We start from the raw sequence: 15881 nt of genomic DNA, 5'->3' as shown, positions 1-15881 counted from the left end.
TGGCAAGAACAAGGTTGACAAGTTGCCAGATTGAGTTCAGTGATGCAGCCATGGGGATTGCAGAGGTTGCGACCCCGCCTGGTGATCATTAATTAATAGCTTCCCTTCCCCGCTCAAACTACTCTGACACGGTGGCTGTCCTTTGCAGGTTTTGGTACCCCAAATCAATTAACTATAGAGAGCTTGAGGGGACCCAATCTAAAACTTGCACATAGTTCTTTAGCTACACCATTAATTGGATCATTAACCTTTCCATCTGGAACTGCCCATAGATACTGTGAGCTTGGCAAAAACCATATGGACCAGACTGTGATCATACGATATCTATAAGCGGTTTAACCTATAATATGATATTTTACGCAGCAAATCCGGAGAGACATCTTATTTTTTATCCAGCTGTTTAGAAATCACCATTTTATTTTCCCTGCTTACTTCCTGACCTCTGTCATAAAATGTAGAAATCGAATTCTTAGCCAACACATTCATCTAACAGCTGGTATATACTTTAAATGTGATGGATTGAGCTGTAACGGTTTAAAGAGACGTGCTAGCATGTCCAGCTAGAGACGCACTTTCCCTCTTGTTTACATGCCTTCACACGTGCTTAACACATAAAGGCTTCCAGATCTCCGAGCCACGCTGCACGCTTGCCTGAGCGGTGTTCTAGATGAGCCAAAGTTGGCTTGGCTGCCTCTCTAAAGTTTATGGCTTGCTCGTTCTTAGTAGCCCCTGCTGTTTACATTTTTCAAAACTAACCTCATCCATCATAAAGCCACATCCTGCAAGAGCAATCAAAGCCTTGCATAATTTAGTCTGCACATCAGCGCTCTCACGCGTAGATAAACATTCAGCGGTGCCCAGCGAGCTCACTTTATATATTTATCAGGTGAACAGTGCCCAAAAGCAATACATTAATACACCCTGTTATCCTCTTCACTCCAAAGTTAATGTCTATGACTTGGCTCGCCTCTCTGACATATCGCTAATACCTTTTCCAGCTGTTCAAATAAAGGGATCTAAGATCAGAAGTGCATCGGATATATTGCTTTTTACATCAGGCCCTCGCATGTGCCTGTTTTTGTAAGCAGGGGTTTCTGTGCCCTGGCTGTTGCCATTGGCAGGTTGGCACAGCTACGCCATGAAAGTAGACCCAGAAGAACAGTGGAGCTCACAAGAAGCATGACTTGGCTCTAAGCTGAAGTCAAATACATTTAAGAGTAGCAATCTGTTGACCTATAAGATTCTACTGAAGCAATATATACTCAAACGTAAGTGTGTGGAAGTGTTTCTTGTATAAATGTCACCCTTTCAGAATAATATATTGTAAACATTGGTCACGGTTCAAAGAGTCGTTGTTACTGGAAAAACATGAATAAAGGGTGGAGGAGAACTGAAAGGAAGACTTGGAAAGCAAAAGGTACCCACATTTTATCTCACTAATATTATAAATGCGAAAGTTTGGATGTTTGTTACTCTATCACGCAACAATGGCTGAACGGATTTGAATGAAATTTGGCACACACATAGTACATTACCTGGAATAACATATAGGATACTTTTTATCCCCATAACCAAAAAGTGGGCGGAGACAAATACAAATTTCACTGCAAAAATGTAAACTGAAGCTATTCTTACACTGTTAATGGTAGGGTTCTCAAACTTTGCACAGTTGGTCACTGGGTGACTGGGATTAATATTAAGAAAAGTGGGTGGAGCCTAAAAAGGCAATCAAAATTCACCTATTGATTTTCAAGGAGAATATTTTATTGCTGCCATTCTTGCACTGTTAATGGCACAAGCCTCAAACCTGGTACAGTTGGTCATTGGGTGACTGGGGTTCAAATTCATAAAGGGGTGGAGCCACAGCCAATCAGATTTGTTTAATTTTAATGCAAATTATTGATGCCAAAGACTGCAAAGCTCACAAACTTGGTCATTGAGTCATTGAGTATTTGTGTGTTAGGGTTAGAAAAAGTGGGCAGAGCCAACACCAGCCAAATACATACCTGGGAAACGCCAGGCCATCAGCTAGTATAGTATAATGCCAGTTCACACTGGCATTAAAAATTGTCAGCTTAGTGTAACGAAACTGTGAGGCCTGCTGGATCCACCATCTTACTTCAGTTGCTATGCCCCAATCTCTTCCGCAGTCTTCACCCTGTGTGGCGTGTCCCCGGTCAGCCGAAGGATGACAAAGTGCCTTGTCCGAAAACCCAGTTACACCTAGGCCTTGGTGTGTGTATGGTATAGGAACTGAAGTGGGCAACACAGAGGTACCAACAGAACCACAGCGGGCAGTTATAGGCAGGGCAGTAAGACAGTCCAGGTCAGCAGCTGGTGATCAGGTAAACACGGTACAGGATCACAAAACTTAATCAATTCAATATGAGTTCAGGGAAATACATGGTAGATCAGAATATAACAGTACCAATGGATGAGACAGAGGCAAGTCGAGAACAGTTCCAAAGGTCGGTCCAGGCAGCAATCCAATAACAAGGTCAAGAGACAAGGCAAAGTTGTACCAGGATATCCAATAATAAACAATCACACCCTGCAGAGTAGCGCAAGGTAGATATGCCTGTCACGGGCAAGGGACTCTAGGAGAGGCAGCTGCACTCATTAGTAACTTGTGTCGGTGAACACTAATTATTCCACCTGCAAGTCTGTAGAGAGACCAGAAGAGCATTTGCTTTTGAAGAGCCTTCAGGAGAAGACCTGTGTGTGACAAGACCAACCTGCATTCGGTTTCTGGTTGCCATGTACACCTGAAGGACTAGCTCTACCCAAATGTATTAAAGGTGCATACAACGTGGAGGAAACACTAAGAGCTGAAGTGGAGGAGAGGGACGAGCAACTACAGCACAGGCGGTGCAGGATATCACACAAGCAACTACAGCACAGGCGGTGCAGGATATCACACAAGCAACTACAGCACAGGCGGTGCAGGACATCATACAAGCAACCACAGCACAGGCGGTGCAGGATATCACACAAGCGATTGATGACCAGGGTGAGTGTGATACCATATGGAAAGTTACTACTGAGTGCTTTTTGAAGTTGATTAGCTGTGATCTGGAGCGCTACCTGATTACACCTGAACTTTGAACGAGGCGGAACTGACGTCTACCTGGAAGCGCAAACAGACTGTTATTACGAAATTTAATAAGGACTATAATTAAGATTGTGACACATTTATATGTGCTGAGGGGTATATAGAACACACCCATTGTATTGTGTGCTGTCATTAGAAACAGCAGATTAGATCATATAACAGAGATAACACAGCCACTGTGCAATTAGGAAAAGCTGCAGTAAAGGTGCCCATACACTCGTCAGATTGGCAGCAGATAGATAAGAAATGCATCTGATGATCTATCTGATGCGTTTTTAGAACATTTTTTACCAGGATAGAATTCCAATAGATTTCAGTTTGAAATCTATTGAAATTCGATCTGATGGCATTTTTTTGCCATCAGATTTCCATTAAGGCCAATGCAAACTGATAAGCAATCTCATCAGATCGACCCAAATTTTCCATCCTGCCAGTTCGATGGAAATCCATCGAAATCGATCGAAATCGGTCATCAATCGGTCGATTGACCAACCGATTTGCAAATGATCAATCGATCGATCGATCGGGATCGATCGGTCGGCCAGAAAATCAGCTGAGTGTATGGGCCCCTTTAGCCAGAGCACATTAGAACAGGCAAAGGAACTTATAGGATAGAAGAACTAAGGCTGAAAAGTTTGTTACAGAGTCTCTTTAAAATAACCTTTGGGCACTCTGCATATGAAAAAGCGTCAAAGTGTAAGTGAAAAAAAGTACTGTCAAAATTATTGAGTATTTTCTTGATTGTTGGTGGCTTAAAGCGGAATATAACCCAGCATTTCAACTTTGCTCTAAAACATTATTTACAGCATGTTATATGGAACCAGCAATTTTTTTTACTAGACCAGCATTGGAAGGGTTACACACAGAGCTTTAAAGTTCCGTGCCCAGCCGAAGTTTAGATAGATACATTTAAGTAAACACAATGTAACAAGTGAGGAATGTGACTCGCTCTCTCTCTGTTTTTGGGAGCCCCTGCACAGTCAGAGAGTGAGTCACATTCCATACATTGTGTTTACTAAATGTATCTATCTAAACTTCGCATGCGTCTGCATTTCTCTCCACAGAACTTTAAAGCTCTGTGTGTAACCGTTCCAATGCTGGTCTAGTAAACAAAAAAATGCTGGTGGCGTATAATATGCTGTAAATAATGTTTTAGAGCAAAGTTGAAATGCTGGGTTATATTCCGTTTTAAAAGGTTTTTTATTGATAAGGTGTGAAAATATCACCTAGTAGAAAACTAAGTAGAAAAAGTTAATTGCATATGGACCATAATGCTACCTATCTACCCATCTAGCTAAATGGTCATATTATGAAAAATCAAGATTATGTAACTAACCTGCACAACAGGATGAAAAGGCACCCAGAAAATTAAAAAATAAATGAAAAACAATAAAATAAATAAAGTTTGAGGTGGCTTACCTCAATGGAGACAAACTCATATAAAAATGAACTTCAATAGCACTGGCAATGCGTTTCGTGGGTCCCTGCCCACTTCCTCAGGCCAAATCAAGTACACTCAAACTTTGGCTCTTAACACAGTGAGGCACTTGATTTGGCCTGAGGAAGTGGACAGGGACCCACAAAACGCGTTTTCAGTGCTATTAAAGTTCATTTTTATATGAATTTGTCTTCATTGAGGTAAGCCACCTCAAACTTTATTTATTTTATTGTATTTAATTCATTGTATCATTTTCTGAGTGCCTTTTCATCCTGTTGTGCATTTTATACCCCCCCCCCCCCCCAGCTCAGGGTAGGGGATACCCTTGGACCCTGTTTACGGGCCCCTAGGGCCTTTCTCTCAAAAAGTGCAACCATCTCCGGCTAGCCTGGACCTCCAAGTGGAGTTGGGTTTATTGATCTCTACCTGTCTGCAGTGGGTGGTTGCCCCTTTGCAACCTCCCTTTGTGAGCTCCCTCTGTTTATATTGTTTTGCTTCTTCTATCGTTTGTGACTTACTGCACCATTTGGGCTCCCGGTGTCTATGTGTTTTTTCGTTCCAGGGTGACTGCTCACCCTCTAATTTATGCAACTAACGTGACCACGACACGTCCCTACTTTCTGAGATAGGAAAGAGTCTTATGAGTCTTATTGTCATTTGCAATCACTCTGCAGTTCAGAGCAGTTCAGGATGCTGTCAGGATTCCTCCTATGGTTTGATGCAGTTGAACTCCAGTCCTGGATTTCCTGCATGCATGTTGTTGCATAGTACTGCATGCATTTGTTATATTGGTCTTTCAGCTAGCAAATGGTAATCAAACCAGCTCAGGATTGAATGATTACCATTCAGCTGTGTGGGAATATGCATACCTGCATCCATTGGCTGATGCCAGCATAAAAGTCTGCCTCCCATTTCAGATCCCGCCCGACATAGCGTTCAGCTCTTTGAGTTGTTGTTGGGTCTATGCTGTGAAAGTTGTTATTGTAAATGTATATTGCCTTGCTCTGTGTTGTCATGTCTGCTGGACATTTGCTGACCTGCGGGGGTCAGTGAAGTCCTTCTGATCCTGATAGTTAGATTCTGCCAGCAGCACCACGTTGGTGACTGGTAGTATTCCTTCGAGCCTTGCGCTTGAGGACGAACTATAGCAGCGGTTGCCATTAGTTCGCTTCTACCGGTTAGTCTTGTCTATCTCAGTGTGAATGTTGCCGTCACTAAACAGCGACTAGATTGGTGGGGCATTCCGTCTGTCTGTCTGTCTTGCTAATTGTCATTACTTGTGCTTTAGCTAGTGAGTTATTTGAGAGCGACATTTCATATATTGCGCATCAGCATGATATATATGTACTCTAGTCAGTCAGTATTGTATTATTGTATATTGTATTGTGTACCGACCTTTGCCTGCCTCTCCACTACGAATCTGCCTAATCCTTCCAATACGACTGACATCTGAAGTAACGTGTATGACCCAAGCCTGTTACCGACTACATCTGTTGTGTATTGTATCACATAGCATCTAGCCTGATAAGCGGCCCAGAGCTGCAGTTGCTCTGGGCAATCTTGCTCCCTTGTTTATTACTCCTGTGTCCATCTGAGGAGCCTCTTCCATTATCCCCCCCCCCCCCAGCATTACAGTAATAATTTATTGGGGAGGGGGGTTAAATGGTGTCATTTTTATTTTTTTACAAAAGTTTTATTTTTATAACTATATGATAAGGTGTAAGGTTAAAAATTAATAAACAATGTATGTATTTCTATAAATAAATGTGTTATGGGTGTATTTTTAATTTTTGCCCACAAAATGGTGCCACACCTAGTTTCCTTGTACTGTAAACAGCACATGGAAAGTAGTAAGTACATCTGTTTACTTTCACTTTATTAACCTCCTTGGCGGTAACCCCGAGATAGGGTCGGGGTGGAAAACCACCAGCTAAGAGCAGTAATCTCGACCTCTGCTCGGGGTAGCCACCAGAGGCTGTATGCAGAGCAATGCGTGCAGCGGGAGAGTTTCTACATACCTCCCGGGGATCCCGACGTTGGCTGGCATTCTTCTTCCTCTCCTCTGAGGCTCTGCTTCCTCCTGGTGAGATCGCCGGCTGTCGTCATGACGACAGCTAGCAATTTCACTTTAGAGTTGCAGCGCCACCCGGAGGATGAAGGCATAACTGCAGCGCTGGAGCCAGGGAGGTGAGTGATTGAAAAACGTCTGCAGACCTCCCTGGCAGCATAATTTTTTCCAGGTTTTAGGGTCTAAAAGGGTGCAAAAAAAATTGCACCACTTTTAGACCCTAAAATCCAGAAAGAATCATAATGCCAAGGGGGTTAATGAATGCCAGCGTCTCACTGGCATCAGCTTTCAGCGTTCAATAAATTTTTATTGAAAAGAAAAGAAATAAGCAGGTGTTGTTACAACATGAGCAACATAGATCATACATCCAGTAGTTGTACAGTGTCATACAGCAATAAACAGAGAACAGGATAAGTAGGCTTTTTGATAAAACTAATACAACTTAACAAACTCCTACATATATGGTTAGAAAGATCTAAGCTTTGGGCAAAGTGATGGGACCAGTACCTTAGAAGGCGTCACAAAGGTCCCCCTACAGAATCCATCCATATAAACTTCACCTACGGGTATACTGCCTTCAGGTTCTGTTATCGCCTAATAATAAAAAGGCTACTTGAAACAGACCCACTTAATTTACAGGAAAGGGTTACAGAAGACTGGTATAAAGAAAAAGAAAAGAAGAAAAAAGAGAAAAGAAGAACAGAGAAGAAAGAGGAAGAAAAGAAAGAAAGAAAGAGGAAGCATCCTCTCCCCCCCCCCCCCCCCCCCCCCACGCCCCAAGCACTCCCCTAGATATTAAGTCTGCAGGATAGATTTCCCCTCTTCAGATTCAGTGAAAATATTCCACATTAACCAGGAATTCTGATGGTTAAGAAGCCTGGTGCGAGATTCTTGTATAATCCCTTCCATAGCTCTAATGTTTTCCATCTCCGCCAGCCAATCCGCCAAAGCAAGGGACTTCGTGGACTTCCACAGTTTGGGGATTGATGGTCTCGCCGCGACTAGTATGTGTCTAAGTAGGGATTTTTTAAATTTTCTAATAGGGTCTGGGATCATTAACAGGAGAATCAGTTCCGGTGTAAGGTCTATCCTAATATCCAGGCATTTTTCTATGATTAACTGTATTGACATCCAAAAATGCTTTAACACCGGGCATGATAGCCAGATATGTATCATGTCACCGACTGCCTGTTGACAACGCCAGCAGGTATCAGGGTTATCTGGGTATATTATGTGAAGTTGCTTTGGAGTTCTATACCACCTGGAAATGATCTTATAGGCATTCTTCTTACCTCTACCTGCAAGGGACGAGATATTGGAAAAAATAAATGCTTTTTTCCATTGCTCCTGGGAGAATTCTTTATCTAGGTCGCTATGCCACTTATCTACAAAAGCAGGGGGTTTGTTAAATATAGTAGACAAAAGAAGGGAATAATATACCGTAATTGCCTTATTAGCTGGCGGAGATACAAAACAGGCTACTTCTAGTGGAGTTTTTTCTCTCAAGATTTCTCCATAGTCCAATGCTTTTTTGAGAAAGTGGGCTAGCTGAAAGTACTCAAACAGTGGGATCTTCTGTTCAGTTCCTCTAGTCTCCAATATTTCTTTGGTTGGTATATTCCCACCAGAAAGCAGGGAGCCTAGCGTACATTTCTCCCCCAGAACTTTCCTGACCGAGTATTGTTTGGTCATTCCAGGAGGAAAGGCTGGATTATCCCATATGGGGGTGAGTGCACCCAGGTATGAGGATACTCTATGCTGAGTAAGGAACCTGTCCCACACCTTCAATGTAACGGCTGTAGGCCAAGGTATTGAAAAGGCAGGTGTATGTCTAGATTTGGGAGGAACCCACGGGAGGGCCCTCAATGAGCACTGGACCAATTGGTTTTCCAATGTGACCCACTGTCTAGTCCAATCAGACAGAGCCCAGTCCCTCAGTCTCATAAGGTGGCAGGCTAGATGGTATACTCTAGGACAGGGAAGAGCAAGACCTCCGTCTTCCTTAGCTTTAAACAGAACATTAACAGCAATTCTGGGCCTGCGTCTCCTCCAGACATATTTAGTCCACATCGATTGCAGAGCTCTCCAGAATGTGACGGGTATGTGAATAGGCAAGGTCTGCAAGGGATAGAGGAGTCGAGGCATAAGATTCATTTTAATTACATTAATTCTCCCTGTCCAAGAATGGGCCAAGCCGGTCCACCTCTCCAAATCCCTTTCAAACTGACTCAACAATGGTAAAAGATTAGACTTGAAGAGCTGAGCAGGGTGTTTAGTAATATTAATCCCCAGATATGTGATATGATTTTCACGACAGATGAAGGGGAATGATGCTTTGATAAGAGCGATATCTTTGGGGGGGGAGTGATAGGTTTAGAATCTGGCTCTTGGTGGTATTTACTTTAAAGTAGCTCACCTTGCCAAAGTTCCGGAAAGCTGTCAAGAGGTTAGGGAGTGAAACTTTAGGATTGGTCACATACAGGAGCAAATCATCTGCAAACATGGCTGCCTTATAGTGATCTGGTCCAACCTGTATTCCCGCAATGTCCGGAGAGGATCTTATGGCTACAGCTAGATGTTCCATGGTAATAATGTATAACAAGGGGGAAAGGGGGCACCCCTGTCGAGTTCCATTCCTAATTTCTACCCCAGGCGATAATGTTCCATTTATCCTGATTTTCGCCGATGGATTTGTGTATAAAGCTATCACTTTGTCATAGAAGCCTGTCCCCTGACTCAATCCCAGGTGGGCAAGCGATCGGCGCAGGAAGGTCCACGACAAGCGGTCGAAGGCCTTCTCTGCGTCGACCGCCAGCAGAAGCGCCGGGATTCCCCTCTTCCTGACATGTTGGGCCAGCAAAAGTGTTTTGAAAGTATTGTCCCTTGCTTCTCTGCCGGATACAAACCCCACCTGATCAGTGGATATAATATTAAGGATACACTGGGCCAATCTATCTGCCATAATTTTTGCTAGTATCTTAAGATCGACATTGATCAAAGAGATTGGTCTATAATTGGAATGAATGAGAGGGTCTTTCCCCGCTTTTGGGAGAGAGATATGGGCTAATGATGCTTCTGCGGGAAGAGTTGTACCTTGGGTAATACTATTAAAGGCTTTTGTAAAAAGGGAAGCCAGTGAACTTGAAAAGGACTTATAGTATTCAACAATGAAGCCATCAGGCCCAGGAGCTTTGGAAGATTTCATCTTTCTAACAGCCATAATGAAATCTGATTCTGATATTGGATCATTGAGCAATTCTAACTGATCTGACGTAAATTTAGGCAGGGGATTTTTCCTAATGTAAGCGTCGATTAGGCCTTCATCTACAGGTGGGTGGGTTTTCCCGATGTTATACAACTTACTATAATAGGCATGGAACACCTCGGCTATATCCTCGGATTTGGAAGCCCTCTGTCCTTTGGAGTCAAGCACAGCTGTAATATAGGTGGATGCCCTCTTGTGTCTCAGAGAGGCGGCCAACATACTACTACACTTATTATTGAATTCATAGCTCACAGCTTTATATCATTGCGCATTCTGTAATCTGTTGCTTTCCAGATGATCCCTCAGTGATTTTCTACAAGCCAACAAGGTCTCATACACTCTAGGGCATAATGATTGCTTATGGTTGGTCTCCAGTTGGTGTATCTGTTCTAACAGGAGTCTAGTGTGTTTAACATATTCTTTCTTGCGCCTAGTGCCCCATTTAATAAAATGACCTCTCATAACACACTTATGTGCGTACCACGTTGTAAGATTAGAGACCCCCTCTGTGTCCATGGGGTTGAGTAGTATGTAATCTTGAAGAGCAACATCCAGGTGTTCCTTGACTTCTCTGTCCTGGAGAAGTCTATTATTAACTCGCCAGGTTGGGGCTTGACTACCTAGAGGCGGAATAGACAGATTCAAATACACTGGGGAGTGATCCGACCAGATCTGTGTCCCTATATCAGAATCTGCCTGCCAGGATAAAAGTGAGTGAGAGACTAGAAAGAGATCTAGTCTGCTGTAGCTCTGGTGAGGGGCAGAGTAATAAGTATAATCCTTGACACCTGGATGTAAAACTCGCCATATGTCCACCAACTGGAGATCAAACAACAGCTTTTTAAAAGTTTTGGATGCTTTATAGGAAGTGCTAGAGGTCCCTTTCGAGCAATCTATCAACGGTTCTAGAGTAAAGTTCACATCCCCACCCACTACGGTATGTCCTTCCCAAAAGGTATCTAGTTTTAAAAGAGCTCTGGTAGTAACTGCAATCTGATCAGTGTTAGGCATATAAAGTCCAGCTATAGTAAGGCTGGTGCCAGCTATTAGAAGTTTTAAAAACAGGTACCTTCCTTGTTTGTCTGTTAGAACATCTGTAACTTCCGCGACTAGGGACCAGTGCAATGCAATGGCCACCCCTCGTGATTTTGAACCATGTTTTATAGTATTTATTATGTGACACGTCCGGGACCTTGCCTGCTTGGAAGTGTGTTTCCTGCAGGATCAGGATGTGGACCCTCTCCAAGTGACACTTATACAATACATGAGAACTTTTTCGGGGTTCGTTGAACCCATTTACATTAAGAGTGCAGATTTTCACCATTTTTCAACAGGAGTAAGAGCAAAGAGATGTTACGCATCAAAAGAAGCTGAGGTTGAGACCGTAGCACGCGAGCATAGTTGAGAAGTGCCAGGGGAGGAGAGCACTGGGCCCACATGGAGACAAGGGGAAGAGGGGAGAGAGAGAGAAAAGAAGAAAGGAGGAAGGAGAACCAAAGGAAAGATTGAATATAGGAGTGGGGACAGGAGAGTCCACTCCATTCAGAAGTAAGTGCGGTTAATAATAAAACCATAGCAGCTAAAAACCACCTCCAAACAGCTGCTCCTACGCTTGGGGGGAAAGTAGTTGGTTCAGGCGCCAGCTAACCACCTGAAACTCCCTCCCCAGCCTCCAAACCTTAGATATGTATATATATGCTACCCCACAACAGAGATTAAACAATTAGAGGAACCTTAGAAGTGCAATAGAACCATAGTTTCCATACCCCAGAGCCAGCGTTCCCTTAATCCTTAGTAACAACTCCCTCTCCCCTGCCCGTAATGGCTCTCCCTCCCTCCAAACATAGAACAGTAAGTAAGTTAGTTGTCTCCCCTTTGTGCCTTAGTAGACAAGACATTAGCAGAGAGCCCTAGTAATCATACATCAACAGATCCCTTAGTAAAAGCCAGGTGACATGATCACTTTATATTAAGTGGGCAGTCACTGTGACATTCAACATCACGTAGGTAATCCCAGTACGTGTATAGGCCTCTGATGACATAGAAAGAGGTCAGGTATATGCATTTCTTCATCTGGGTAAACACTTGTCCTGGGTAGTGCTCTGAAAAAAGGAGAGACAAACATAGAGCACAAAATGCAGAAAGGGAGAGAAAAAAGAGTCCGGGGAGCAGTTCTGCAAAAAACATTGAGGCACCCAAGTGAGAGTAAACAGTTCTCTTGCATGGAACGCTAAGCAGGCCCCTCAATTATCTGACGTGGAAAAAGACACGGTGTAGAAGGGAACCACTTTCTTAACTAGGCCTGGACTCCAGGGTATAGTCAATAGCTACAAGAATCAAATAGACAAGGTAAAGGGGCTCATAGCTCGTTACTCATCTCTCTCCGGATCGTTAGTTGGAACAGTCGCTGGTCCGACCTGAGATGCGGTCCTCCTTCCTCTTCCACGCCCGGGTCCACTGTCTGCCAGCGTTCCCTCTGCGGCAGAGGTGGGGGGGGAGTTTAGACGTGGCCACTCCGGTAACGGCATGGCTGCGATGTCCAGAAGATCACATACTTTAGGCAGGTCTGGAAGGCCTTGGAAGACACAGGATTGGCCATCCTTCTTAACAATCAGTCTGAAAGGGAAACCCCAGGAGTATTGGGCTCCGCTGGAGCGAATCGCTTCCAGTAAGGGCTTCAACGCTCTTCTAAGAGAGAGAGTGAATCTGGAGAGGTCAGGATAAAGTTGTAGAGCGGCCCCGTCAAAGTCTATGGTGCCCTTTTCCCGCGCTGCCGCCATGACAGCCTCTTTGATGGCGTAGGTGTGGATGCGGCAGATCACATCACGTGGGGCATTATTGCGTGGGGCACTAAATGCTCTGTGCGCCCGGACAATTTCAATGGGAAAGTTATCCCCTTCGTTCAGTAAAAGTCTGAAAATACCTTGTAGCGACGGTACCAAGTCCTCCTGGCTGGACGCCTCGGGCAGGCCTCTGATCCGCACATTGTTGCGCCTGCTGCGGTTTTCGAGATCATCCATCTTGAAGACATGATCTTGTAGGGCTTGGTCCTGCACTCTGGCTTTCTCCACCAATTCCGCAATCTTGGCTGACATTTCTTCTTGAACTTTCTCCAGGTTATCCACTCTATCTCCCACGTGCTGTAGGTCTTGCCTTACTGCTTGTATATCTTGAGTGTATGCCGATTCAATTCTCTGAGCTAGGGTCTCAAATTCCTTTTTAGTCGGAATGGACTTCAGCAGCGTCTTCAGGTCTACCTGCTCCTCCGTATCAGACGAGTCTGGTGAGCTTTGAGTGCACTGCACTCTGCGCTTGGCGGAGAGGAAGGCGCGGAGTGCATGATGGGTAATTCCGGCCTAGCCGCATCTGAAGCCGCGGCCTCTGGTGACTCTCGTGCCGTCCTAGTGTCAGTCCGGAGAAAGTAGTTACCAATTTCCACGTTAGTTTCGGCTGGTTTCTTGCCAGCTTTGTTGCCCGTTCCTCTCTTACTTGATGAGGCTGCCATTTGTGGAGAAGAGCGTGCTGAAAGGCTTAGAAAAGCTGGGGAGGTTGCGGAGCTCGATCAGGCACGTCCGCTCAGCGCCATTACCAGACCACGCCCCACTGGCGTCAGATTTCATTCATCACAGGCACTGTGATTGGGCTTGAGAACAAGTTTTTCCTATTCACAGATCACAAAATTGCGACGGAAATGAACGGCAGCGGCGCGGCAATTGGGAACGGTGAGGTAAACAAACAAATACGCATATCTACGCCCCTGGTGCTGAAGTGAAGTCCACAGGGGCGCAGATATGCGTCAATGGGAAATCAGTATATTTATTCTTGTTGGGTTGGGGGTTTTTTTTTTGGGGGGGGGGGGGGGGTTTGCTGTTAATAGTGAACCTGTGGTGGTTCATATGCTCACTGAGTTGGTCCTGTTTCTTCGTGTTCAAAGTCAAAACTCTACCATGCAAAAAGGACACATAATATAAACATGAGCCTGGGGTTATTTAAAGGATGCCTGAAGTGAGAGGGATATGGAGGCTGCCATATTATTTCTTTCCGAACAATACCAGTTTCCTGGTGCCCTGCTGATCTTTCATGCAGTAGTGACTGAATCTCATGTCTAAAACAAGCTTGCAGCAAATTGAGTCAAGCTTCAGTCAAACATCTGATCTGCATGCTTGTTCAAGGTCCATGGCTAAAAGTAAAAGAGGCAGAGGTTTAGCAGGACAGCCAGGGAATTTGCATTGTTTAAAAGGAAATAAATATGGCAGCCTCCATATCTCTCTCTCTTCAGCTGTCCTTTCAAGAGGAACTTTAACCCAGGATTGAACGTCATCCCAAACAGTAGCTGATATCTCCTTTTCCATGAGAAATCTTTACTGTTTCTCAAATAGATCATCAGGGGGGTCTGTGTTGCTGATATTGTGGTAAAACCACTCCTACACTGTGATGTCATGACTATGGTCCTTTCATAAATTAGCTAGAATATGTGAGAACCTTCTGACGTTATAATTAAAAGGGTTCTGTGGGCTATAAAAAAAAGTTACCTGGGGCTTTTACCGGCCCCCCTGCAGCTATTAAAGAGACTCTGAAGCCTCCTAAAATTGCACTTTTTATTTAACATTTCTCTTCAGCAGTATACCCCAAGCTAAAACGCTGCATCCCCGCGGCAGATCGCTGTATTTAAACCCCCCAAATCCCCTGGGCTAAATGTGGGGAGCGCTTCCTTGTAGAAGCAGAGGAGGCAGAGCTTAGCACTGTAGCTCTGCCTCTAATCGCGTGAATCCCCGCTGATCGCTGCCTCTCCCTGCCCCTCTCAGTCTTCTTTCACTGAGAGGGGCGGGGAGAGGCGGCGATCAGTGGTGATTGATGCTAATGGAGGCAGAGCTACAGAGCTAAGCTCTGCCTCCCCGGGCAGCAAAATCCACAACTTTCAAAGTAGTGGATTCTTGCCCGGTATTTGGGGATTTTAAATGCAGCAATCTGCCGCTGGGATGCAGTATTTTAGCTTGGGTTATACTGCTGAAGAGAAATGTTAAATAAAAAGTGCAATTTTAGGAGGCTTCAGAGTCTCTTTAAAGTGGACCAAAATTAAAAATACAAGATTTCAGAAATAAAATCTATTTTCTAAATTATAATAATAAATAGCAGCCTTTTTTCAGCTGCATGATGACAAATATAAAATATTTTACATTTATTGGAGGAACCCCTCCCTTCCTTTCAAATTGCCGGGATTTTTCCGGCAAACTGATGGAGTAGATGGTGTCTGGCAATGGAGGAATTGCTAATGGCTGCCCCCAGTATAACCCTAGCTATGAAAAGAGAAGGTTGAAAAGCATGCACTGAAATGATCATAGGTTTGAAGGAGTGTTTATTTATCTTTGTATGTGTCAGAGTGGTGCAACTAAATATTTTTAATTAAAAAAATGTTTGGTTTGGGTCCGCTTTAAGTCCCACGCCATCACTGAAGGCCCCTCCATGCCTCGCTGCTGCTGACCTGCCAATTATTAGTCCATAGCTCCCAACTGTCCCTCTTTCGGAGGGACAGACCCTCTTTGGGAGCCCTGGCCCTCTGCTCCTCTTTCCTCCTCATTTGTCTCTCTTTCAGGACTTTGTCCCTCTTTCTATGTAAATATATATATTTCTCTACTAAAAATGTGTTTGATTGACTCTAAACTTTTTTCCCATCCTTTAAATTGATATATCACTAATTTTAAAATGTTACTATGAAGAATAAAGAACCAGGATAGAAAGGACCAGTGTGGTTTGAATTATAAAACAACATATTTTTCTTTTAAAAATCTTTCTGGTATGCGAGACTAGGGGTGTGATGGGGGCGTGATCAGGGGTGTGGCAGGGGCATGGCTCAAATGTCCCTCTATCTCATCTCAAAAAATTGGGAGGTATTGTAGTCTAACTAGAAGAATAGCACTGCGGCTGCGTAGCTGTGGCCATGCGCGTCCTCGCTCCCCCCATCATCATTATGGCACTGCCACTGTGCCAGCAGCAGTAA

Source organism: Hyperolius riggenbachi, chromosome 11 (genome assembly GCF_040937935.1).
Source record: "Hyperolius riggenbachi isolate aHypRig1 chromosome 11, aHypRig1.pri, whole genome shotgun sequence".
Classification (NCBI taxonomy): Eukaryota; Metazoa; Chordata; class Amphibia; order Anura; family Hyperoliidae; genus Hyperolius; species Hyperolius riggenbachi.
The sequence above is the reverse complement of the archived record's forward strand: the minus strand, read 5'-3'. Positions refer to the sequence as shown.